The sequence below is a fragment of the Psittacula echo genome (assembly GCF_963264785.1).
Source record: "Psittacula echo genome assembly, chromosome: 3".
Taxonomy (NCBI): Eukaryota; Metazoa; Chordata; class Aves; order Psittaciformes; family Psittacidae; genus Psittacula; species Psittacula echo.
Window position 1 is genome coordinate 125,982,530 of NC_137736.1, and position 24,264 is coordinate 126,006,793.

Sequence of the window (24,264 nt, forward strand, 5' to 3'; positions counted from 1 at the left end):
GCTGAGCATGTTAACAGCATCAGGTCCCTGCCTTCCTGTGACAGCAGGAGAGATGCCCACCCTCCCCAGAGGGGCTTTCAGGAATGGTTTGCATCAAGAGCACAAAGACCTTCTTGCATCCAGAGCCTCCTTTGCAGCCCTAGAGGTCTAGCAAACCACAAGGTAAGTTCTAAGCTCTTCACTACCCATGTTACTTCCCATACCCCATGCAAGCTCAGGAGCAGAGCTCAAATCACAGCACACTGCAGGGCTGCTACGCACCTGGGTACCAACTCAAGGAAGGCCATTTCTTCACCCATTGGCCTTCAGCAGCATCGCTCCTGCCCGAGTTCTCAGGGACAGCATCTCCCTTGCTAGAAACCCACAAGCAGCTTTGTTTCCCTTTGCAAAGCAAAGCTGTATAAGGAGAACCCACACAGTTTGTTTCAGCAACAAGCATCCACACAGTGGCATGACCTTGCGAGGCACAAAGGCTTTCCTGAGAGCACAAGAGATACCAGAGCCCACTTATTCCCATCACGTTAACGTTTTAACATATAGAGCTGTCTTCCCCACAGATACATCACATTCCTTTAACACGCAGCTCCCCGAGATCCACACACACAGAATCCTTATGCAAAGGAGACAGATTAGGAAACACTTGTGATAAGGGAAAGTATCTCCAGCCGAGCTGTCAACCTTGCACTTTAAATTAGGCTTTTAATGAGGGTTGCAAGCACTCTGCATTCCAGTGATTAACTTGGAGCTCAAGGAGTTTAGTTGCTTCTTTAACACCCATTCTGCTTCCAGCTTTCAGGCAGGAGCAGAAACAGGAGACAAGAACTACAAGGAGCTTGCAGGCTCTCAGGCACCAGCAACTCTTGAGGCTAATGCCAAGGTGCAAGGAGTGGGGTAACCCACCCCTAAGATAAGAGCCACCCACCACCATATACTTACAGAGCATCAAATGCAACACGGCAAGTGGTTCAGGAGCTCATAGGACTCAGCTTGTGAGCATAGGGAAAGATGAGGCAATAATATCTATACATTGCCATCTGTGTGAAAGCTGGAAAACAGCTCCCAAGTTCAGGGTATGAAGTGCAGAGCAATCCTTCATGATAAACATCATTTGCATGTGAACAGGAACACCGCTAAAAATAGACCTCTTGAGAAGCCACAGGTCTCACCTTACCTCTTGGCCTGATGGATTCCAGGGCTCCAAAACCATCCACAGATTACAAAGCCTGCTCAGCCATCATTACAGTGCAAATCTCTAAGCTCAAGCGATAGCCACAGATGGAAAAATCATAACCCAAAAAGCTGAAGAGAAATGGAGCGAATCACTGAGCTGAATTCCTGCCTGGACACCCAGCCCAAGCCGCAATCACTGCCTGTTTGCTCTGTTTCCATCTGCAATAGGTTTAACTGGCAGTTTAAAGCCTCACTGACAAGATCCATGAATAATTAGTGGGTAGACTGACACCGAAACCCCCACAATACCTGCAAACAATCACTGCTGTATCAGGCCACTGCCTACAAGAGATCACAGCCTCAAGGAACTTCTTTATGGGGCTTCTTCATACAAGGAAGTAGTTGGGTAAGGAAGAGAGGCTGGGTTTGTGTGCAGACCTCTTCTCCAAAAGGCCTTTTTTGTCTCCAAGAAAGGTCAAGGGGTTGGATGACTCCTTCCTACATCAGCAGCTGAGACATGCAGGAAGCATTTTAATCCCAAGGGAAGCATTAATTACCTCTTAAACAAAAAGCAAACACACTAAATCCACCCAAATATCCGAGAGTGACCTCACCACCATGGTAAATGCCTGTAAACAAGCCTCAACCCTCCCCATCCCTCTCAGAGACAGGGTTTAGGCACCAGTAGAACCTCCAGTTACTGTGACCTGGGAAGCTCCCAGACCAATTGTTCCTCAGCTCCATCTAAACCTGCCCTGGTGCAGCTTGAGGCCGGTTCCTCTTGTCCCATCCCTTGTTCCTTGGGAGCAGAGCCCAGCCCCTCCTGGCTCCATCCTCCTCTCAGGCACTTGTAGGGAGCCATCAGGTCCCCCCTGAGCCTTCTCTTCTCCACACTGAACCCCCCAGGTCCCTCAGCCCTTCCCCATCACCCTTGGGCTCCAGGCCCTGCACCAGCTCCGCTGCCCTTCTCTGGCCCCGCTCCAGCCCCTCAATGTCTCTCTTGCAGTGAGGGGCCCAGAGCTGAACACAGGATCCGAGAAGGAATCCTAGGCACAAGCCTCAAATCCTCCCCATGCTCTTCAATGACCTGCTCCAGGATTACACCTACCTCCCAACAACCTCATAGAGCCCTCAGTGCATCACCTCATCACCTTTGGGTACCAACTCCCAACCAGCATCCACGGTGCTGTAGCCATCTCCAAGCCTGAAAATGTAATCTGTTTTATCTGCTTTGCTGCAATTCTGCAGTAGGCAACAGGCCCATTGCCTTGATTTTAGACTCGGGCAATTTGATTTATGATGAGGTGACTGTCAACTCAAGAGATTCATCAATATGAGGTTAAGTGGCCCAAGATATAATCTATTAGAGTGGCTCAGAACACCGCTTGGACATTGAAGGGTACAGCCAGTCCATTACATCCTTTTAAATGCTACACCCAAAATACCTACTAAAGGAGATGCTGATCTTCACCTTGTGCTATTTAAGTCAGATGCAAGATGCTTTGCTTGAGCAAGCTGTGTAAATAGGAGCCCAAAACTGCATCTAACCTCAGGTTGGGGGAGGGTGAAGTTTCATTTCAGCTCAGCAAGGGGGGAAGGGAGGCAAAAATGTGGGGATGAGACATTTATAAAGAGATTGTACAAGTTCCAGCAGAGTTTTAAGAGAGCTTTAAGAGAAATGGCAAGACAGAAAGAAAATAAAGATGAAGAATTAAAGGCGAGCTTGCTCGAAGGGGGAAAAGCACAAGACAAAAGCTGCTTTAGCACAGTGCCACATGGTAAACCTGAAAGTGAAACACATCCTTCTGAGCCCTCCCAGGCAACAGCAGCATAAACTTACAGTCCGTCACCACCAAGGACTCTGGGATCCAGCAGCCTGGACCCAAACCCTGGCTCCCAAGCAGCCAGAGATGCAGTGGTTTGGGAACAGGAGGATTCAGTTTTGTCATGACTAAGGAATTACAGTAAAAGCAGGACAAGCTATTTCCAAGACAGAGATCAGCTGCCAGCAGGACTCTGCACAGATGTGGGAGCCCAGATTTGTGCATCATCCAAAGAAAGGGGCTTTTTGCCTCCTTCCTGTCCCCATCCCACCCTTTATCCAGCGGGAAGGAAATAACAGCCCACATCAGCAACACCTGGACCAGGAGCCACAAAACCCAATAAATCAGTGCAAGAAATATTCACCAAACCCCACAGTTTTATAAAGCTGAATCTGCCCAAAGCTGAAGCGAGCAAGAGAGGCAGAGCTCAATCACAATGCGTAATGGATTCAGTATGTGACAACACACGATGCATGGAGATAGAGGCGAGCATGGAAGAACCCCCATCTACCACCCAAGAAGGTCCCTGTTTGCACTGAATCCCCTTCAGGGGAGCACTCTGGACCTTGAAACCACTCCTTGGCAGAAACCTTCCCCAACTATTTCATTCCCTATGAAAACAAGGCTTTTCTCTTAGGTTATTGAGCAATGACAAGCTATTTACCCAACACACAGGCAGCATCCTGCCAGTATCTGTGGGTATTTAGGAAGGAAGCAAAGAGAACACAGTGGTGAGCTAAAGAGGAAAAAGCAGCAAAGGCAAAACCACCAGTGTTCAGCTTCCTCATAGATTCAGAAAGTCAAGACATGCATTAGAGTAGCTGTATCTCATCACTGTTTATAGAGGGGCTGGCAGGCAAAAGCAACTGCTATAAACAGCCTTTTAAATCCCTTTTCCCAGCATCACGCTTCGAGTATCCCTACAAAGGTCTGTTAAACACCAGCAGCATACTCAGGGTAAGGGGAAACCATCAGGAAGAATAGCCAGAAGAGGAATATTTGCCTGAGGAAGGATGGAGAAGGAATGAGGTGCCTGGGTCCCACATACACACTAATACTGCACCCCTGCAAGACCCTCTGGGACCCCTGGGTGGGCAAAGGTTTCCCCTCCATGTATTCCAGCATGGATAAGGAAGCAGCTCGTTGATGTGACACTGCCCTCTCCTGAGCAGAAGGAGCTGCTCAGCTTCACACCCAGCTCCATACACACAACGATTGCTGGGGAGCAACAAACAGCCCCGAGCAAACACCCTGCTATAAGCCAAAGCATCACTCACCCCACAACCGGCACCAGCAGAGCCCAAAGCAGCCTCCTCACACCAAAAGGACTTCGTTTCGTTCTGCACAAGGGTGAGCAACCACCACTCAGTCTCCTTAAAGCTTAATTATCAGCTGCTGCAGCCTACCAAAGGCTCTTTATGGCCACAGCCAAGGGGCTCCCAGGTGGATCCCATTCCTTCATCCCAACATCAAGAAGGTGCAAAGCGTCTCATTAAAGGGGTTGTGGACAGGGCAACAGCCTTTCTAGATGCATCTTCTCAAGAGAAAGGAGGTCCAAACCAGCCTCTGGGGAAAGCATGTTCCTACACCCCATGTTTGTAGGAAAGGTGCTCTCAGGAGGAGCCCTAAGCGCCCATCTTCATCCCACCACAACACTCTTCATGTCAGTGATAACCGCACCTTCACACACCAGCCCGTAGCTCTACAGCAGCAACACCATGAGGATTTCAAAGCTACAACCACATCCTTTCATCTTCACCCTCAGGAAGCCTTCCAAAGGGATTTAAAGGACAATATTCCCTGTGAAAAGGGGACCCAGCTCTAACTTCCATCACCTGTGAGCATCAAAGTGCCTCATAGCAAACAACAAGGTGAAGGAGCCATCTGCTACCAGCATCTTCAGCTCAACCTGGGAGACCACTTGTGACTGTTACTGTCACCCACATTAAGAAAACACACAACAAAACCCTAAATATACTGATCTGGGCATTGAACAGCATGAAAAGCTACAGCAGTTTTAATGCAGGATTGAATTCCCATGGCAGTTGATGGATAAAACTACAACAAACAGTCCCTGGCCTCTGCAACTGGTTCAGCATCTTGTTATAATCTCCCTGCTTCATAAAAGCAATTTGTTGCCTTGCAAAACCAAACCCCTTTATCATTCATTCCAAGCCATTCCAACCTACAACTTGACACCAAATAGATGGATCCAAGCAGAACTCGTTTCGTTGGCGCTGCTCGGTGTCATGCTTCGCATTCAAGTACAGGATTCATCCCAGGGAAGAGAGGAACACGCTTATTTGATAGGGAAAGTACAGCTTGACAGAGACACCCACTCTAAAATTAACTCTGCCTTAAAGCAGAGCTTATATTTGACACCTTCTAAAGCAAAGAGAGATATTCCGGAGCTAAACAGTGCTGGGATATTGATGTGAAGACGTCATGATGGAGGAAAATAGGTTAAAATAGCAGGATTAAGGATTCAGGATGCATCACTGCTCAGGTGGATGAAGGCTGTATAATGTATTAATGGACCACTTCCCGTAGCAATCTGATGACTGGTGAACACAGGCAAAATGCAAGGCAGGAAATCCATTTAGTTTGGCTTTTCCCCAGCCACACCTGCCAAGCGCAAGCTGGCAATATATAAGAAGGAACAAAGGTAAAAGGCATTTATCCTGCATCACTGTGTGATCCAACCCCTAAAAAAGCTCTTTAGGAATAAGCACTGGTCTAACTTTGCCCCCTAATACACAAGTCTAAATGTCCTGGCTGCTGGGAGCACCCCAATGAGAACACAGCATCCAAGCAGCGCAATAGGGTTTAAAGCTCTCCACGCAGAGCCTAACTTTCTAACAGAGGAAAAGCCACATGGGCTCACTGAGCAAACACTCATTTCCCTTCAGAGAGGGACAAAGAGCCAGCAAAGAGAACCATAATTCAATATTTGCTTCATTTCACATGCAGCACAGTCACTACCGTTCCGGTTACCTACCCTTAATCCCTTCCCAGCCCCAAAATAACCTGTAAGCCACCACGATTAGCAGCAATAATACAGACCCACCCCTAAACACCCAGTGCATGGCGAGTTTGACAAAGGCAGGTTGAAGAATCCCCGTTTCCATCTCGCCAGGGGTGAAATTTCACAGCTTCCAACGTCAGGAATTGCTACACCAGACCTTTTCCAGAGGAAAGGCTCACATTTCCACTGCAACTCCTCCAAGCCCAGTTTTCCAAGCAGGGAATAGACAGGACTTGGGAGAGAGCTTCTATAAAACAGCAGTGAGATTGATTCTTGTTTTCCCCCCCTCTTTTTCCTGAATTATTCCTTTTTCCAAGCAATTCCTTTGCCGAGCATCACGACAAAATAATACCCTTTATATTCACCTTCTCTGCTCAGTGCTGGGAAGAAATAGGGGGCCTTAACATGGGGCTTTGTCCCTAAGAGCCATCCAGGACATCCCTATCGCATCCTCAGAGCGTGCGAGGGGAGTTTCGGTGCTGGGTAGGCACAGGGTGCTCACGCCGCGGGGCAAGGAGCAATAAATTCCTTCGGGATTTTGCTGTCTCAGGGTTTTACAGCGCTGGACAATCCCTGTGGAAAGCCCTGGGGCAGTGGGACACAGCAGATGCCATTCTTTTGAAAGCCATGTATAAAAATGAAGCATTACCTGTAAAATAAATAGGGCTTAATGGGGAGAAAGGGGGTGGCTGGATCCATACCCTGGAAACTTGGGGGGTCCTGGAGACCCAAGGGAGTACCCTAAGACCTGTCCTTAGGCGGGTACCCACTCATATCCCCCATCACACAGCAGCATCTCATCACATCATAACTTTGCTTGGGATGCTCCCTGCTACGGGTGCCACCCATGAGGATGGGGAGCGCCGTTTGGGGGGGCACAGAGGGCAAAGAACCATCATTTGGGGTAAAAAATCACCTTTTCGGACAACAGAGCGCCTTTTGGGGGTCAAACCCGGAACATCACAATACACACACCCCGGCTCAGCATCACCCCCCCCCACCCCGGGGACAGGGGGGATGCGGGATGCAAAGGGCCACCCCTTCCTCCCCGTCCAACCAGTCCAACCCTTTACCTGCTGCCGCTGGGAAAGCCTCCAGGTCGCTAAGCCCCGGGATGGGATCGGGGCGGAGGGGGACACGGCTGCTGCTCCCCCCGTTGGCAGGGCTGTGATAGGGACAGCGAAGGGAGCGACGGAGGTGACACCACCGTGTCCGTGCCCCGTCCCCGCAGCCCGGCACGGCTCGGCTCGGCTCTGCCGCCCGCTCCCGGGAGCGGGGCGGGAGCTCGGGCGGGCGGCTCCGCCCCGGACAGCGGCGGCAGGAGGAGGAGGAGGAAGAGGAGGAGGAGGAGGAAGAGAAGCAGGATGCGCCCAAAGAGGAGCCCGTCTGTGCTGGGGTGTCCCTGCGGGCGTGCGAGCAAGCACCTCCAAGCCACAGCGGTTCGGGTTTGGGGGTTACACTGGTAAGGGAAAGGTTGGGGTGTCCCTGCAAGGGGGTAACTCAACCACATCGTGGTGATGCCCCGAAGCTCGGCTCTGGGAGCCCTGAAGGGCTGGGAAAGCCGTGGGGGGCTTGGTAATGTACTGTGGGGTTTGGATATACGGAGCCCCAAAAGGGCAGCGAACCCCCAGCTGCATCACACATAGAGGCATAGAATGGCTTGTGTTGGAAGGGACCTTAAAGCTCCTCCAGCTCCAGCCCCTGCCACGGGCAGGGACACCTTCCACTGGAGCAGCTTGCTCCAAGCCCCTGTGTCCAACCTGGCCATCGTCACACATCACCACCGTCTTCCTCCTCTGAACCGGAATGTCTGGAAGTTGTTCACCCCAGAGAGCAACATGTACATACACACACACAGGGTGTACGTATTCACACATAGGATGTACACACACACACAGGGTGTAGCTAAAATAAAAGGCTAACCTGGAAAACCTCCACAAGTGAATATATGGCTCTGTACACCCCGAGCTGCTCTTAACTGGGCACCAGTAAATCCCTGCTTGGCAGCAGGGAGCAGAGTGGTCACGAGGGAAAATACATCATTCCTGTTCCTATTTTGGGGGTATTTATATTGAAGGCAATTGTGTCTTCAAGCCTGCTCAAAGAGATGTTTTATGCAACACACCTGGATGGATGGGACCCCTGCACCTGATGTGCACACTGTGGCCATCCTGGTGCAGGGTCCTTGAGTTGTAGCAGCTTCATGGAGTCAGAGAATCATAGGATGGGTTGTGTTGGAAGGGAGCTTAAAGCTCATCCAGCTCCAACCCCTGCCATAGGCAGGGACCCCTTCCACTGGAGCAGCTTGCTCCAAGCCCCTGTGTCCAACCTGGCCTTGGGAAAAGCAGGGGGAAAGATGGGAAAAAGGAAAGTTTGGAAAGTTTAGGGGCGAAGGATGAGTGTTTTGTTGTGTCTACGCCATGCTCAGGACCTGTTTTCTGCACGCTAACATCACAGATGAATCAGGGCATGAAGGATGTCCAGGGCCACCTAGCACCATGGGCAAAACTGAACTGTATCCCTGACGTGAATCTTTTGCCCTTCTTGATGCGAGGTGGCAAAACACTCACCTCAGAGCAATAAATCCCTTCTTTTCCATGCAAATTAGCCATTTTCCACCATTTGGGCCTATGCATGGAGCCAGCCCTGAGAAGGTTGAAAAGGAGGGGATGTGCTGTTAAAAAAACAAGCAAGAGAAAGACAGATCCAGGTTCATCCTTACCCGGATAAAGCCAACAGCTCGCTGTCTCTCTTTTCCTAAGAGACATAGAAACAACCCAAGAAACTGCATCCACCAACAGGAAAACCTCCCCTGAAGGAAAAGACTGGAGCTGAAAACTCAATGTATAAAGCCTGATCTGAAGTAGAGATTCCCATCCCTAAGCAGAAGAGATGCAGGGCTGCCTTACAGGCAGTGGCGCTGGTAGCTGTTTGCCAAATGCTTTTCCTTACAGTATTGCTGCCAGCAGGCATTTCAAACTCCAAAGTCCCTCAGAGCTGTGATTATCTGAAATCCTGATGGAAATACATCCCATGGGAGCGTTTTAGTTGCTCGCCTGCTTGCTGGGGCCATGGCAGAGCTTCAGGCTTAAAGGTGGATGTACGGGGTGGGGGGGTATGGGCCTGATGCACATAACAAAGTCGTGACTGTCCTTGTGACTTTAGACAGCAGGGATGAAATTGTACAGGCTTGGCTGTCTGCCTTGGGATCGTCTCCTTTTCATTCCAGTAGAAATAGTCCAGCCATTGGGAATATCAAGGGAAAAATACCTTCTTCTGGCACCGGGAGGAAATAACTCCTCTAAGTCGTGAGGTTCCAGAAGCATGGATGTCAGGCAGTGATTTGCTTTTTAGCATCCCTTTGCTGAGCAAAATGCCTCCAAAAAGGATCAGAGTTCGCACATTTTCAGCATGTTTCTTCCACTTGGCCCGTTGAATCCCACACAGGCTCCTGCAGGGATGGGGATGGTTTCCTTTTCAAGCCGTCTCCAAGCAGCTGTGAGGAGAGGACTGAAGAGCAGACTGTCTATCCCCCCTGCTAAAGGCTGTGCAACCGATGGAGACAGTCATGGAGCAGCCAATGGAAGGAAATTCCATAGGAATTTTGAGGCAGCTTCTAGGAAAATAGATGGAATTTTGGACTGGGAATGTTGTTTCCAGGTTTAAAAGCGCCTTATCCTGCTTAGAGCCTTGAATGCTCAAAGCTATTTTAAATGCCTCCCTCTGGCACAGTTGGGATTTCTGCTGTGCTCATTCCTCACTGTATATCCCCAGCCACATTCGATGCGCCCCTAAACCGCTCCTTAAACCCCTTTGTACTCCTGTGACATTCCCAGTGTGTGATCACTTTCTGAGCTGCTCCGTTAGGACCCAGCTCCGCGCTGATGCTTTAAACCAGGGGCGAGTTTCAAGCGTAGGCAGATTTCACACCACATCCTGAAAGCGTTTCGTTACACCCTTATGGAAAGGAGAAATGGGTCCAGAAGGGAATATTTTTGTGTTCTGGCAGGGAAATACGAGACTGGAGAGGTGGGAATGCAAAGGGCATCACGTGCAGAGTCTCAGAGGAGGCGGCGCGGCGCTATTTGGGGTGTGGGGATGGTGAAGGAGGTGCTGCAGGGAGTGGAAACAGAGGGAAGGCGGTGAACGGTCTTGGACCACAGCATCAGCCTCCTCTAAGAAAAAGTGGGGTTTCACCCCTTCTGTGGGTAGGGGAAACCTTTTCCTACTTCCAGGCTCATAGAAGGGACGTCTTCCCTGGAGAAACACTTGCCTAAGGCCATCTGATGACCCATCCCTGCATCTTTCTCAGTGTCACAGGGTATCTTGTTCCTCCCCAATATGTCAGAGCAGTCTGGATGTTGGTTTCTTGCATTTCATAGAATCCCAGACTGGTTTGGGTTGGAAGGGACCTTAAAGCTCATCCAGTTACAATCCCCAGGGACACCTTCCACTAGAGCAGCTTGCTCCAAGCCCCTGTGTCCAACCTGGCCTTGAACACTGCCAGGGATGGGGCAGCCACAGTTTTTCTGCTCAGGGTTGGGAAGGTCTGGAAAACAAGACAGGGTATGGTGAAAGCACAACAGATTCCCCCATAGCTGGCTTTGGGGGGAAGAGCAAGGAACATCTAATTCCTCGGTGATGAAACCAGTGCCGCATCTGGATGGAGGGCACTGAGCAAGGATGGGGGAGTTGCAATGCTCTCTGTCTATCTTTCAGAACAAGAAAATGAAGCATGAGGAAAGCAAGGCCAAATTTATGCAGGCAGGAAGTGAGCCAAGATGTGTGTCTGTCTGCCTGCCTGCCTGTCTGCCTGCCTGTGCAGGGCTGGTGGGAGGTAAATCCCCATGGGTAGCCCTGGGCAAGGGGAAGGAAGCGGTAAGGGACATGCTATTGTTTTCCATGCAAATACTCAAGGAATGCAGGGCAAACAGGAGGGAGAGCTGTGCCTTCCTGTGTTTGTGCTGCCAGTATTTTCATTAAGGTGCTTTCCCCTAACTCTTTCTCCGAGGCCTTTGTGCCTCTAATAAGTGTAAGGAGGGTGTTGACTGCAAGCGTCCCCTTAGGCACAATTATTTCACCATAATAACACTTACAGGGAGAACATGCAGAGCTATTTTGCTATTACATCCTCTGTATTTCAACCTCTCCTTCATTTATTTTACTCATTATAAGCACATGCAAGGTATCCATCCCTGCAGCAGGGGCAGGGGTGGGCTTGTGAGCGCTGAAGAGATCATTGAGGATGAATATAGAACCCCAGACTGGTTTGGGTTGGAAGGGACCTTAAAGCTCCTCCCGCTCCAAACCCTGCCACGGGCAGGGACCCCTTCCACTGGAGCAGCTTGCTCCAAGCCCCTGTGTCCAACCTGGCCTTGAACACTGCCAGGGATGGGGCAGCCACAGCTTCTCTGGGCACCCTGGGCCAGCGCCTCAGCACCCTCACAGGGAAGAACTTCCTTATATCTAACCCATGTGAATGGTGTTACCCAGCAACTAGAGATGAAGATACTGTTTGTCCACTAAGTCGGGAAACACTTTGCCTGTTTGCACAATAGCTTTGTTTGCCTGCTCTGTGGTAGGTTAACCAGCAGCCCCATAACCCTTCCAGGAGATAAGATGAATGCACTTAAACAGTTGGAAAGTCACTGGCATGGATTATTGCTGCAGGTAAATCAGATCCCAGCCACCCTTATTCTCCTCTAATCACTGCACTGGAGTCTTCCCGCATGGGGGAGAAGCTGTTGACCGTATTGATGGTCCATATAGTATAGTCAGGAATAAAACCAAGAAGGACTAATTTTGTCCTGGCATAGTCTGGAAGAGGGAATTACAGTCAGCTCCTGCATCCCTTCCCCACCGTCGGAATAAAATGCTTTGTGGCATGTCATCCGTACGAAATTAGCCCTGAGCACATGTTCACATAGAGCGAGCGGCAGGAAGTCAACAACAAAGTCAGCTGAGAAGACAACCAAGCGTTTTATTTTAGCTGTTGGGAGAAATGAGTGGGGAAAGTGACAAACAGAAGCAGAAGTCTCCCCATTTGATGTCTTCGTTGGAAACGAGGTGTTCCTCTGCTGCAGGATGGTAGTTAAACATAGGCTCTTTCACTTAAATAGAGGCAGAATATGACTGAAGGTGTATTATCAGGTCAGTCACATGAGGTGTTTTCTCTTCTGTCATATCTGAAAGGTGCAGTTGAGCCCTTGAACAGGCAAGTGGAACACACCTGAGCAAAGGTTAACCAGGGTTTGATCATCTTGGCTATCCCAGCCCCATCTCCCCACGTGGCGGCCTCTCCACCACCATCCCCCTAATCGATTCCTCAGGAGCAAAGTATGAACTGCCTCAGCAAGTGGCTCTGTGAACTCAGTAGAAAAGAGTAAGGATAAAGCTGGCAAGGTCCAAACAGGGGCTTGCAGGCAGCATCGGCTGTAAGGATGTAAGGATGGAGGAAGGGGAGAAGTTGGTCGTCAAAAGATGAGATCTGGAGGAGCCAGGAGGAGTCTTTGTGGTGATGATGGTCCAGTGACAAGGGATGAGGGATGTCTGTCTCCATCAAGATTTCTCAGGGTGAAGAGCTCCTTGTGTTCTCCTTTCCCTCTAGAAACCCTAAAGGATCTTGCCCTATAGCAATATCTTATGGTAACAGCGCCTGGACTGGCACCACAGCCCTTCAAAGGGCTTGGAAGGAGAAACATGGCTCTGATCAGTCTATCCATAGCCCCCTGGATGGAGGTGAGGTGGAAAGTGGTGATTGACCTTGTGCAGACAACGGACAAGGGTTTGCACAAAGGTTTGCACATCACCACAAAGGGTACCCACAGCCAAGTTGGTGGCAAGTCTCAGTCCTGTATCCCAAGCTTTTGCCCTTTTATTAGTTGCCATTTTCTCCCTACATTAAATACACCATTGGAAGTAATGAACTCATCTGTAACCCTCAGCTCCTGCTCTCATTATGAAGCTTAGGCTAAATACAGGTCTGCTACAGGGGAAAAATATTAGGCAGGCATTAGCACAACATCCCATGTTGCCTCCCACATCAGCCTTCATTACCAAAGGTCTATGAGTGCTGGAGACGTTCATGGCTGTGCTCAATTAGTGGAGCAGTAAAATCAGTATCTGGGTTGAAATCTGGACTGGTGGGTCCCAGCTCACCCCCCATCCACCTATGGTCTGCAGCTGGCCTCACTCATGAAACACGTGCCTGTTGACTACAGCCACATGCTGTTAGCAGAGGGAATACATCTGGTGTGCACATGATGGTGTTTGAAGGAGGGAGGTATCTTCTCTAGTGGACACTGAGCACAGTGACCCAGCCAGCAGCACTCGTCACTAGGTACAGTGCATGGCATCCCTAAGACCCATCTGTGCATCTTCTTGGTACCAAGGAGCCGTTTCCATCTCCTTTCCTCCCCTCTAGCCACACAAACCAGCATCAAGCAGACAATGACTACACGGATGGGACAGGTCTTTTGTCCTGCTCTTCCACCCTCAGTGCTAAAGGCTCAGGAGGACACAGCCAAAGCACTCCAAGATGGTTATACACCATGTCATGTATGAAAAGAGATGAATTAAGATCACATTGAAGCTCTTTGCTCCGGGAAGGGAACATCTAGGCATCACCGAGGATCCTTTTCCTCCCTTTTTGAAAGCCATTAAACCAGCACCTTCCCCACTATCTGGTGATTCCCTGAATGAAGGTGGTTTAAGGGAGGAAAATCCAGTCCCAAAGACATAACTGGTGGCAAATGAGACGATTTCAAGCCTGCAACTCCTCTTTTGAAGCATGCATTTAGCTATAGGTGGGAATAACTGCCCACCCGCTGCCAGGCTGTGTTTAGGTGTATTGTGAGAACTGGAGGGCACGTAGGTAAAGCTGTCTCTGAACTAATGAGTCAAAGTGACTGGGTTTAACAGCGTTTCCTAGATGTGGTCCACTTGCTAAACAAATGTGGCTGAAACAGCAAGGAAAGAAATCTATTTGTCATTGTGTGAAGCAAGATTCCCCTGCCCTTGGGAGAAGCAGCTTTGCCAGAAATGCTCCTGATACCATCTGGCGCAAAGAGTCAGAGAGGATGAGTGTAAAGGCCAAGCCTGCATTGAAATCCCAGTGGGTTTTGCTGGAGGAGCTCCCATTGCATCCATCCTAAAGCAAACTCCCACTTGGTCTATGGAAGGTGTCCTTGCCCACAGGAGGGGATTGGAAGTGAAGGAGCTTTAAGGTCCTTTCCTACCCAAAGCATTCTATGATTCTAGGAGCTCCCACAAGCTGCTCCCCATGCAAACAGGGCTGCATTGTTCCCTTCTGCTCCCTGCCTGCCCTCCCCTTCTTTACTCTTAGCTGAAACATTAATCAGAGGCTTCTTGATGATGCCTTTGTTGTGCAGCCGCATCCCCCAGCATGGCAAGGTCTGAGCTTAGGGCTCATTCTCCTTGTGCCAACGCAGAAACCTATCTCTATTGACAACAACCATCATTGATGCGGGGAGAACTTTCACCTGCTCCAGCCCGTGCAAGGCTTTAGCCACATGAGCATGACTTTGGAGGTGCCTTTTCTCTATAAACACAGATAGGCACACAATCAAACCCTTCATAGATGTGCACTGGGCCAGTTAATACTAAACAACACCTTTGGGGGACAGCTCTCCAGTTCTGCAGACCGAGAGGAACCTGCCACATTCTTCTCATAGCTTCATTGCAGGTAGAGGAAATACTATCTCTCGCAAGTGGCTGTGCCACAGACCTGACCTGTATCCCTGCATCCCTGAACAAAGCCTCTCTTATTCAGCAAGGCAAAGGGGGAGCATCAGTTTGCTGCTTATCTCCATCCCGGAGATGCAGGGTTTGAAGGTCTCTGTTCTGTGACCCCATAACAGGGGCTTTATCCGCAGGCTGCAATGAAAGACCCATCACAGCCTCTGGCTAAAGCTGTCTGTGCTGGAGCGTGTTTGCACAAACAATGCTGAAATGAAACCCCCAGAGTTCAAACCCTCATTGTCCGCAAAATGAATCCATTCCTTCACCACCACCTAATGAAGCAGCAATGTATTGTCTTCCTGATACCATATAACATGTCTTTACACGATGCTGTTGCAGAGGTTTATACACATTTCAGCTGTAAGTTGCTTTTTGATGGGTGAAATACGGCTTGTGTGTGTGTGCATCTCATTTCAGTTGTCTGAGCATCACAGACTATGCACAAGCAAACTCCCCTACTAAAGTAAGATCGGCACTTTGGGAACTATTTGGCCTATCAGGGCCTTGATATAAGAGCTTGGAAAGATGAGTCTTCCTTGCAGAACAGCACCAGCATTGGGTGGCCTGGGCTCATGGAGAGGATTTTAAGCAGAGCGGAGGGGTCAGCGTCAGAGCTGATGTTGCCTGAAGGTTGGGAGGACTTGAAAACATCAACACCCCCCCAGAAAGCCCCACTAGAAAAGCAGGGCCAGCCTCCACCTCTGGTGCACAGCGTTACATAGGGTCATAGGCTGGTCTGGGACAACGGGACCTCAAAGCTCCTCCAGCTCCAACCCCTGCCACGGGCAGGGACCCCTTCCACTGGAGCAGCTTGCTCCAAGCCCCTGTGTCCAACCTGGCCTTGAACACTGCCAGGGATGGGGCAGCCACAGCTTCTCTGGGCACCCTGGGCCAGCGCCTCAGCATCCTCACAGGGAACAGCTTCTGCCTAAGAGCTCATCTCAGTCTCCCCTCGGGCAGGTTCAAGCCATTCCCCTTGGCCTGGCCCTGCAGGCCCTTGTCCCAAGCCCCTCTCCAGCTTTCCTGCAGCCCCTTTAGGCACTGGAGCTGCTCTCAGGTCTCCCCTTCAGGAGCCTTCTCTTCTCCAGGCTGCCCCAGCCCAGCTCTCTCAGCCTGGCTCCAGAGCAGAGCTGCTCCAGCCCTCGCAGCATCTCCATGGCCTCCTCTGGCCTCGCTCCAACAGCTCCACGTCCAATCCCCCAGGAAGACTTTTCCCAGGAGATTTCTAGCACCACATTCAGTACCGAGCCCACGCGGCTCTTCCCATTGCCTTGCTGCTCTGCTTGCATCCCTGATGTGCCACGCTCACTATTACACGAGTTCACCGTTGTGTTCAAGCCTGCAGTCCTTAGGCGGTGTCTGTACTCCACGAGATGAAATCAAAGCCATAGGAGTGAAATAGCAGGAGGAGGCAAAAGGCCTGGACACAGCAAGGAATCCACTCCCTCAACCCAAGCTGTGCTGGCAGCACTCCTGCTGCCTCCTCACGGTCACCAGCAGCAAAATGGTCCCATAGAACTGGGAGCACTGGTTGGGCAAGGGCTGAGCCAGCGCTTAGCTCCAAGGGCTCCTTGTCCGTGGGGTCCTGTGGTGCTAGGGCAGAGTGAAACCCAAGGGAGTTTCAGCAATTACCGCCCGAATTCCTAGGGATGCAAGACAGGAAGGATGGGTAGGGCTGAGGACAGCAGCAATGACTATTCCCAGCCTGTGGTCAGAACAGGGCTGGGCAAAGCAGTGTCAGAGCATCCCGCGTTCCAGGGCCAGGAGAATGGGCTGCACCCCCAGCTGCAGGGACAGGCCAGTGTCTTATGGATGGATTTTGCTGGCACCAGAGAGGGAAGGCATTTTGCCTTCATCCACTGTGATGTGCCTGTGACACTGGGACGCTTTCTGCCATCCCCAGTGGGAAGGGGATAACGATGTAGGAGCAGCATCCTTCTCTCCAGCCAACTCCTGCTGAGCTCCATGGAGGAAACATGAGCTAAGTCATAGAATCCCAGCCTGGCTTGTGTTGAAGGGACCCTAAAGCTCCTCCAGCTCCAACCCCTGCCACGGGCAGGGACCCCTTCCACTGGAGCAGCTTGCTCCAAGCCCCTGTGTCCAACCTGGCCTTGAACACTGCCAGGGATGGGGCAGCCACAGCTTCTCTGGGCACCCTGGGCCAGCGCCTCAGCACCCTCCCAGGGAAGAGCTTCTGCCTAAGAGCTCAGCTCAGTCTCCCCTCTCCCAGGTTAAAGACATTCCCCTTGGCCTGGCCCTACAGGCCCTTGTCAAAAGATAGATTTAATCCTGGTAGATTAAAACGGGGGTCCCCACTCTCAACGCAGCAGTTGTCCTAGAGGGATAAGCAGGAAGCCACTGTAGGCAAGACCTACAGATCCTTTCATTACTTGTGTAAATGAGTCCAAACCATTTCCCAAGCAAGATCTGGACTCACTGTGAAGATGTCCTGGCTCTTCAGGAGCCCACAAAAGTCCTTCTTCAAGCCAGGTTTGTAAAAGCCCCTGAAAGTGCTCATTTTGCCCCATTTATGCCCAGCCAGCTCCGCTCAGCACCTCACTCTTCAGCTGAGGGTGGATCCCAGGTCAGCTTCGTAGCTGCTGGCTGAGAGGCTCTCGCAGCACTGGCAACATGGAGAACCTGTTGGTCCCGTCTCGCTTCCAGCTTCCTGCTCAACCTGCCAAGAGCTGGTCCCAGGAGGAGACATCGCAGCCTCCTCGCCTGCCGGAAGCATGGTGAGAGCAGGGACACACATTCAGCCTCTCCTCCTTCCCTCCCAGGACCAGACCTGTCCTGTCTTTAGTTGGTTTCATCCTGAGTTCCTTCTGGTCTTGAGGTTTTCCTGGTCTTGAGGTTTCTTTCGTGCTCTAGGAGGCTTTTTCCTGCTCCGACTGCTCTCCAGCATCTCCAATGCTGTAAACACCCCTCTTTATCCTCCTATTACCAATCATCCAACCCAGAACCAGCTGCATTCCACTGTCAAACACCCCAAACCCCACATCGGGTTAACAACCACTGCAGCAATCACTGTGGTTCTCTCTCTCTCTATATATATATATATGGTGTGAATACACTCACGCTCCATCCCTGGCAGTGTTCAAGGCCAGCTTGGACAAAGTCTTGGGTGACGTGGTGCAGTGTGAGGTGTCCCTGCCCATGGCAGGGGGGTTGGAACTGAATGATCTTAAGGTCCTTTCCAACCCAAACCATTCTATGATTTCCAGCCGCTGCAGAACAAGGACATCTCCATTCCTTGGGGCAGATTTCCTCTCCTGCTTTGCAGGACAGGTTGGAAAGGTTTAACCAAGCCCAGTGCAAGGTCCTACACCTGGGTCGGAGCAATCCCAGGCACAGCTACAGGTTGGGCAGAGAAGAGATTCAGAGCAGCCCTGCAGAGAAGGACTTGGAGGTGTTGGTCAATGAGAAACTGAACATGAGCCGGCTGCAGTGTGCGCTCGCAGCCCAGAAAGCAACCGTATCCTGGGCTGCATCAAGAGGAGCGTGACCAGCAGGTCGAAGGAGGTGATCCTGCCCCTCTGCTCTGCTCTCGGGAGACCTCACTTGGAGCATTGTGTGCAGTTCTGGTGTCCTCAACATCAAAAGGACATGGAACTGTTGGAACAAGTCCAGAGGAGGCCACGAGGATGAGCAGGGACTGGAGCAGCTCCTGTATGGAGCCAGGCTGAGAAAGTTGGGGCTGTTGAGCCTGGAGAAGAGAAGCTGCGTGGAGACCTCAGAGCAGCTTCCAGTGTCTGAAGGGGGCTACAAGGATGCTAGGGAGGGACTCTTCATCAGGGACTGCAGTGACAGGACAAGGGGTAACGGGTTCAAACTGAAACAGGGGAAGTTTAGATTGGATCTAAGGAAGAAATTCTTTACTGTGAGGGTGCTGAGGCACTGGAATGGGTTGCCCAGGGAAGCTGTGAATGCTCCATCCCTGGCAGTGTTCAAGGCCAGGTTGGACAGAGCCTTGGGTGCCATGGTTTAGTGTGAGGTGTCCCTGCCCGTGGCAGGGCGGTTGGAACTGGATGATCTTAAGGTCCTTTCCAACCCTAACTATTCTATGATTCTATGAAAGGCCACAAGATATTTGCTTTGAACATGAGGTAACGTCTGGGGTGGAAAGGTTATAACACACAGGCTTCCAGTATTTACACTGTGGGACCAGCAGCCACCAGCAAGCTGTGCCGGGCAGCGGGGTTGTAATGAGGAGAGCAAATATTATGTTATATAGGTGTAATGAGCTGCTGCTGCTGTTTAATGCTGGGCTCATAAGGAGAGTAAAGCCTCCTTAAATAGTTGGGATTCCTTTGAGCAGCGTAGGGATGAGAGGAATAATATTTGGGAGAGGAACACACCCCACATACCAGCATCTGCGTGCTGGGTGGGAAGCAGAGAGCAGCCGGCATCTCCCGGCCACAGATGGTTGCCATCAGGGCGGCTTTTTTCCTGTTAATCCCAAAACAAGCTTGAGATGTATTTTTATTTCAGAGGGAAGTGAAGGGAAAAAAGGGATCTCCAACATGACCCCTTGTTTTTCCAGCCTCGCTCCCTGCTTGGCCTCTGCTCTGAGCAAGAACAGTAAATGCATTTCATGTTAAAGGCAATACTAGCAGAGGCCCTAAGACCAGAAACTCCTGGGGTGGCTCTTCCAGCTCTTCCTGACCTGGAATTTTATCCCATTCAAGCTGGAAATGGAGGTGAAAATATAACACCAGGACTACCTGGTTCTATTACTGACCCGAGCCGGAACAGGGAGCGTGATGAGAGCATTGAACTTTGATGAGAGCAGAAGTCAACCTAAACCTCTTTGGGGTTTGTACCCCTGTCTTGCATCCTTGTCCTGCCTGTGGCCTGATTATCAGGAATAGGAGAGGATGAAGTGGAAGGAAGCCACATCTGAAGAACCAAATAGGTTAACTCCTAGATAGGATGAAAGGGGGAAGGTCTTCTGGAGGAAGATCTGGCTCTGCCATGGTGTGGATGAGCTCCCACCATACCTGTGATGGGAAAGCCTCCCCTCACTGTCCCTCCTGAACCTAGGAGCTCATTCTGTTCCCATTTTAGGGCTGAAAGAGAGGGGAGAGGGAATCAAGAGCTTGATAGAAATAACCAGGACTCCTTCAGGCTGTTAGGAGCATCCCTGCCACCAGCAAGTGCTTGGCAAGACAGAAGGTGATTTAGGGATGTATATTTAAAGCATCCTCCTGTCCACTTCGTGCTGTTCATTGAGGGATGGATGGTTTTAGGGTGCTGGGGGTGTCAGCAAGGGTACCCAGCATGGAGAACCTGCCCATGCTGCAACTCTTACCTTGAAATCTTAAACCTGCTTTGAGAACCAGGGATGAAGGCCTGAGCTAACCCATGCCTGAAGCCATCACACGCGCTCAGCAGCATCTTCACCTAAGAAAGAAACAGTGATCCAAACTGCATCAGTGGGGGACTGGGAATCAGTTACACCCAAAAGGCATCCCAAAAGCCCTGCTTTGTGGACCTGAGCCTTCTCTTCTCCAGCTGAACAGTCCCAGCTCTCTCAGCCTTTCCTCACATGCTGCCCAGTCCTTGGATCATCCTTGTGGCCCCTTCTCTGGACCCTCTCCAGCCCTGCCACAGCTTTGCTGTACAGCAGGACCCAAACTGAACCCAGTATTCCAGGGGCTGCCTGATCAGCACTGAGCAGAGTGGGACAGTGACACCTTTATCTCTGCTGGTGATGCCCTTGTTGATGTTCCCCAGCACCCTGTTGGCTTTCTTTGCTGCAGCCGCTCACTGTTCACTCCTATGGAGCTGGTTCCTTCAGGTCCCTTTCCCAGAGCTGCTCCAGTCAGGCACATCCCAGCCTGTGCTGCTCCAGGATTGGGTTTTCCCAAGGGCAAGACCTGACACTTGTCCTTGTTGAGCTCCATCAGGTTCTTCCCAGCCCAATCTTCAGCCTGCCCACCTCATCCTAGGGGGTGGCTTCACCTTTCCAAGTATCACAGTATCACAGTATGTTAGAGATTGGAAGGGACCTCGAAAGATCATCTAGTCCAATCCCCCTGCCAGAGCAGCAATACCTAGATAAGGAAGAAGTTTCTTCCCAAGTTTAAGTGGAACCTCTTGTGTTCCAGTTTGTACCCATTCCTCTTCCCACTCAGTTTGGTAGCATCAGCAAACTTCATCAGCATACATCTGATCCCATCATCTAGTACTGACACGCTCTTTGTTTTCCCTGCTGTCACAGACATCTACCCAGCTTGATACTGCACTGGGAGCCTGGCCATGAAGCAGCCTTACAGGGTGGTGCCCTGCCCTTGACAGCTCCATGGGTTTCATCAATAGGAATCTGGTTTCAGATAGATCCTCCTGGGGCATTTACACTTCCCATGAGGTTGGGCATCCCCCCCCCTGCTCTCTGCACCTCCCTGCAGTGATTCAGCACGTGCAAACGCTGACTCATCACAGTCTCCATCACCAGTGATGGACTTCTCACGTGCTCCAAGACTGGGCGGTAGGAGGAAGAAAGCGCTCCCTGCATCCTTCCCTGTGCCTTGAGGACACGTCAGAGGGTATTGCACACACATCAGCAGGGTGGGGAAGCTGAGGCAGGCTGGGGTCATGCAAGGACTCAGTTCTGGTGTCCTCAGCATCAGAAGGACATGGAGCTGTTGGAGCAAGTCCAGAGGAGGCCACGAGGATGCTCAGTGGCTGGAGCACCTCCTGTATGGAGCCAGGCTGAGAACATTGGGGCTGTTGAGCCTGGAGAAGAGAAGCTGCGTGGAGACCTCAGAGCAGCTTCCAGTGTCTGAAGGGGGCTACAAGGATGCTGGGGATGGACTCTTCATCAGGGACTGTAGTGACAGGACAAGGGGTAACGGGTTCAAACTGAAACAGGGGAAGTTTAGATTGGAGATAAGGAAGAAATTCTTTACTGTGAGGGTGCTGAGGCACTGGAATGGGTTGCCCAGGGAGGTTGTGAATGCTCCATCCCTGGCAGTGTTCAAGGCCAGGTTGGATGAGGCCATGGGTGCCATGGTTTAGTGTGAGGTGTCCCTGCCCATGGCAGGGGGTTGGAACTGGATGGTCTTAAGGTCCTTTCCAACCCAAACTATTCTATGATTCTGTGACTCTCTTTCTGGATAGGGATGTACAGAGAGATAAGAAGACCTGGTCTGGGAATTGCTGCCCAGCATGGGAATTGGTTGCCAACCATCACCCAGCACCCAGTGGGACCTGGCCTCCAGGACACGCTCTTCTGGCTGAGTAGAAGGGATGGGGATCGGTTTAGGAAGAAGGATTCACAGAGGTGAGGAAGAGGATGGATAATGCCGGGGTTGGTGTCTTGCTTTGGGGTCTGCAAAGGGTGGTGGCAGCACAGATCTTGTGGCAGCACAGATCTTGGCTGCCCAAATCATAGATCTCAGCACAGACATCAGGAGATGATTATTCCATACAGGGATAAACATAAGTGCTTTCTGCAGCAAACAGCACCACTGAAAAGGCTGCCAAGCTCCTGAGTGTGGGACCACCCACTGCAAATCCTATGGGACATGATGGAGAAACATGCATTCCCTCCCCAGGGACAAGGGGTGATGGGCTCAAAGTGAAACAGGGGAAGTTCAGGTTGGATCTAAGGAAGGAGTTCTTCCCTGTGAGGGTGCTGAGGCCATCCAGATAGATAACTGGTCATCCCAAAAGAGATATTCCCTCATGCCATTGCAAGCTGAGGGGGGTACAACACTCTCTGACCTGTTTTGTACGTGAGTCAGAGCAGATGAACAAGATGTTCCCTTCCAGACTGAACAAATTAGCTTTAAAAAGCATCCCAGGTATTTCACCCAAAAGATCCCGTGATGAGGATGCCTTTGTGTGGCTGCAATCCAGGCGTCTGCCCTGCTTCTTGTATGGGCAGATGGACAACGTCAGAGAGATGCACCCAGTCTCAAGTTCCCCCATGGCCAGGGCTGTATCTTATTTACATCGCATTTGGCTTTTCTGCTTCTCAATGGTCTGGTAATGATGGCCTGGGGCTATGGAGCAGCTACAGCGATGGGTCCATCATCTTTCTTCCCATCTATGACCCACCCTCATCTCCCATTCCCTCCTTCGCCATCGCACATGGGCTTCAAACAGGGCAGGAGAGACTGGAGAGAGGCCTGGACACATGCAGCCACAGAGAGGGGATGCCTGGAGCTGGGACACGTCTCCAGATGGAGCTACCACGTTACCTGCTCAGCACCAAACTGAGCTGCCCGCGCTTGCTGGATGGATGTGGTTTCTTCAGCAGGGTGATTTCTAAACACTGAGAGACCTTTTCTGCCTTTGGCTTTCCTGCCTCATTGAATTACTCTGTTAATAAAGCTCGTCTGAATTAAAGACCCCATTAGGAACTCCAGTGTCTTACCTGGAGGTGAAGCCTCCAGCTTTACCCATCTATAACCCTCCTTTCAACAGCGCCTCTGGAGCATTCTTCTTCCACCATGGGTTCAGTAGCACACTGGACTCTATTTAGAGTGAGGGATGTTCTGGACACGTGCTATAACTGAGTCAAAACAGGACAGGCTCTGGCCACAGGGGCTTTCTGCGATGTGGGTTCTCTAGTGTCTCATAAAGGGTTGTGCTCCTATTCAAGCCTTCCCCTTATGTGTCATTTAGAACTCCTCTCTACCTGCCCAGCTTCACAAGGCTCAGACGCTGCTACTGCCTATTGAGGGGGTCTGAATCTGGGTCCAAAATTGGTTGGATGAGACAAAACAGCAGAAAATGAGCCCACCTAAACCTTGCTTTCCCTTCACAGAACGGATGTGCTGCGACGCAGCGCCCGTGCCCATTGCTGGCCACTAAAGCTTACAGCCTAGTCCAGAGCAGAAGGATTGTAGGAGTCAATCCCATGTAAGCCTTTCTATTTAAAGAAATAAACTCCCCAAGCAGAGCAGCCTAAGATTAGAAACTCACAGGATTTCCTCAAGTTCCAGCCACCAGCCCGAGCTTCAGCCCTTGGGGCTGGTTCATAACCCTCCCGGCGCATGAATCCTGCACCCCAATGAACTTAAGCACAGATTATGCTCTGCAGCTCCATCACAGAACCAAAACTCATGCTCAAAGCTGGTTTAATGCTGCTCCCTCTCTGCCTAAACCATCTCTGGTTGACAAATAGGGGGGTTAGGCAGGAGTGTTTTGACTTCTACGGTACCACAAGTGCTGCATCCAGGCCATGAGGATGCTTCAAGACGCAGCAGCACAGATAAACCTTTGTGCCTGGCTATCAGTGGTGGAGAGCAAACAGTTTGGGTGTTGTGTCTGTGAAACGGGGTTGTCTCTTTCTACAAGATAGGAAGGAAAATAAGTGGTTTGCATGGTGCAAAGTGCTGAGGAATGGGGCAGTTATCTGGGATTTGATCCCAGCTCTGCTATTCCCCCACAAACAGGCTGAGAGCTGGGCTGGGTCAGCCTGGAGAAGAGAAGGCTCCTGAAGGGGAGCCCTGAGAGCAGCTCCAGTGCCTAAAG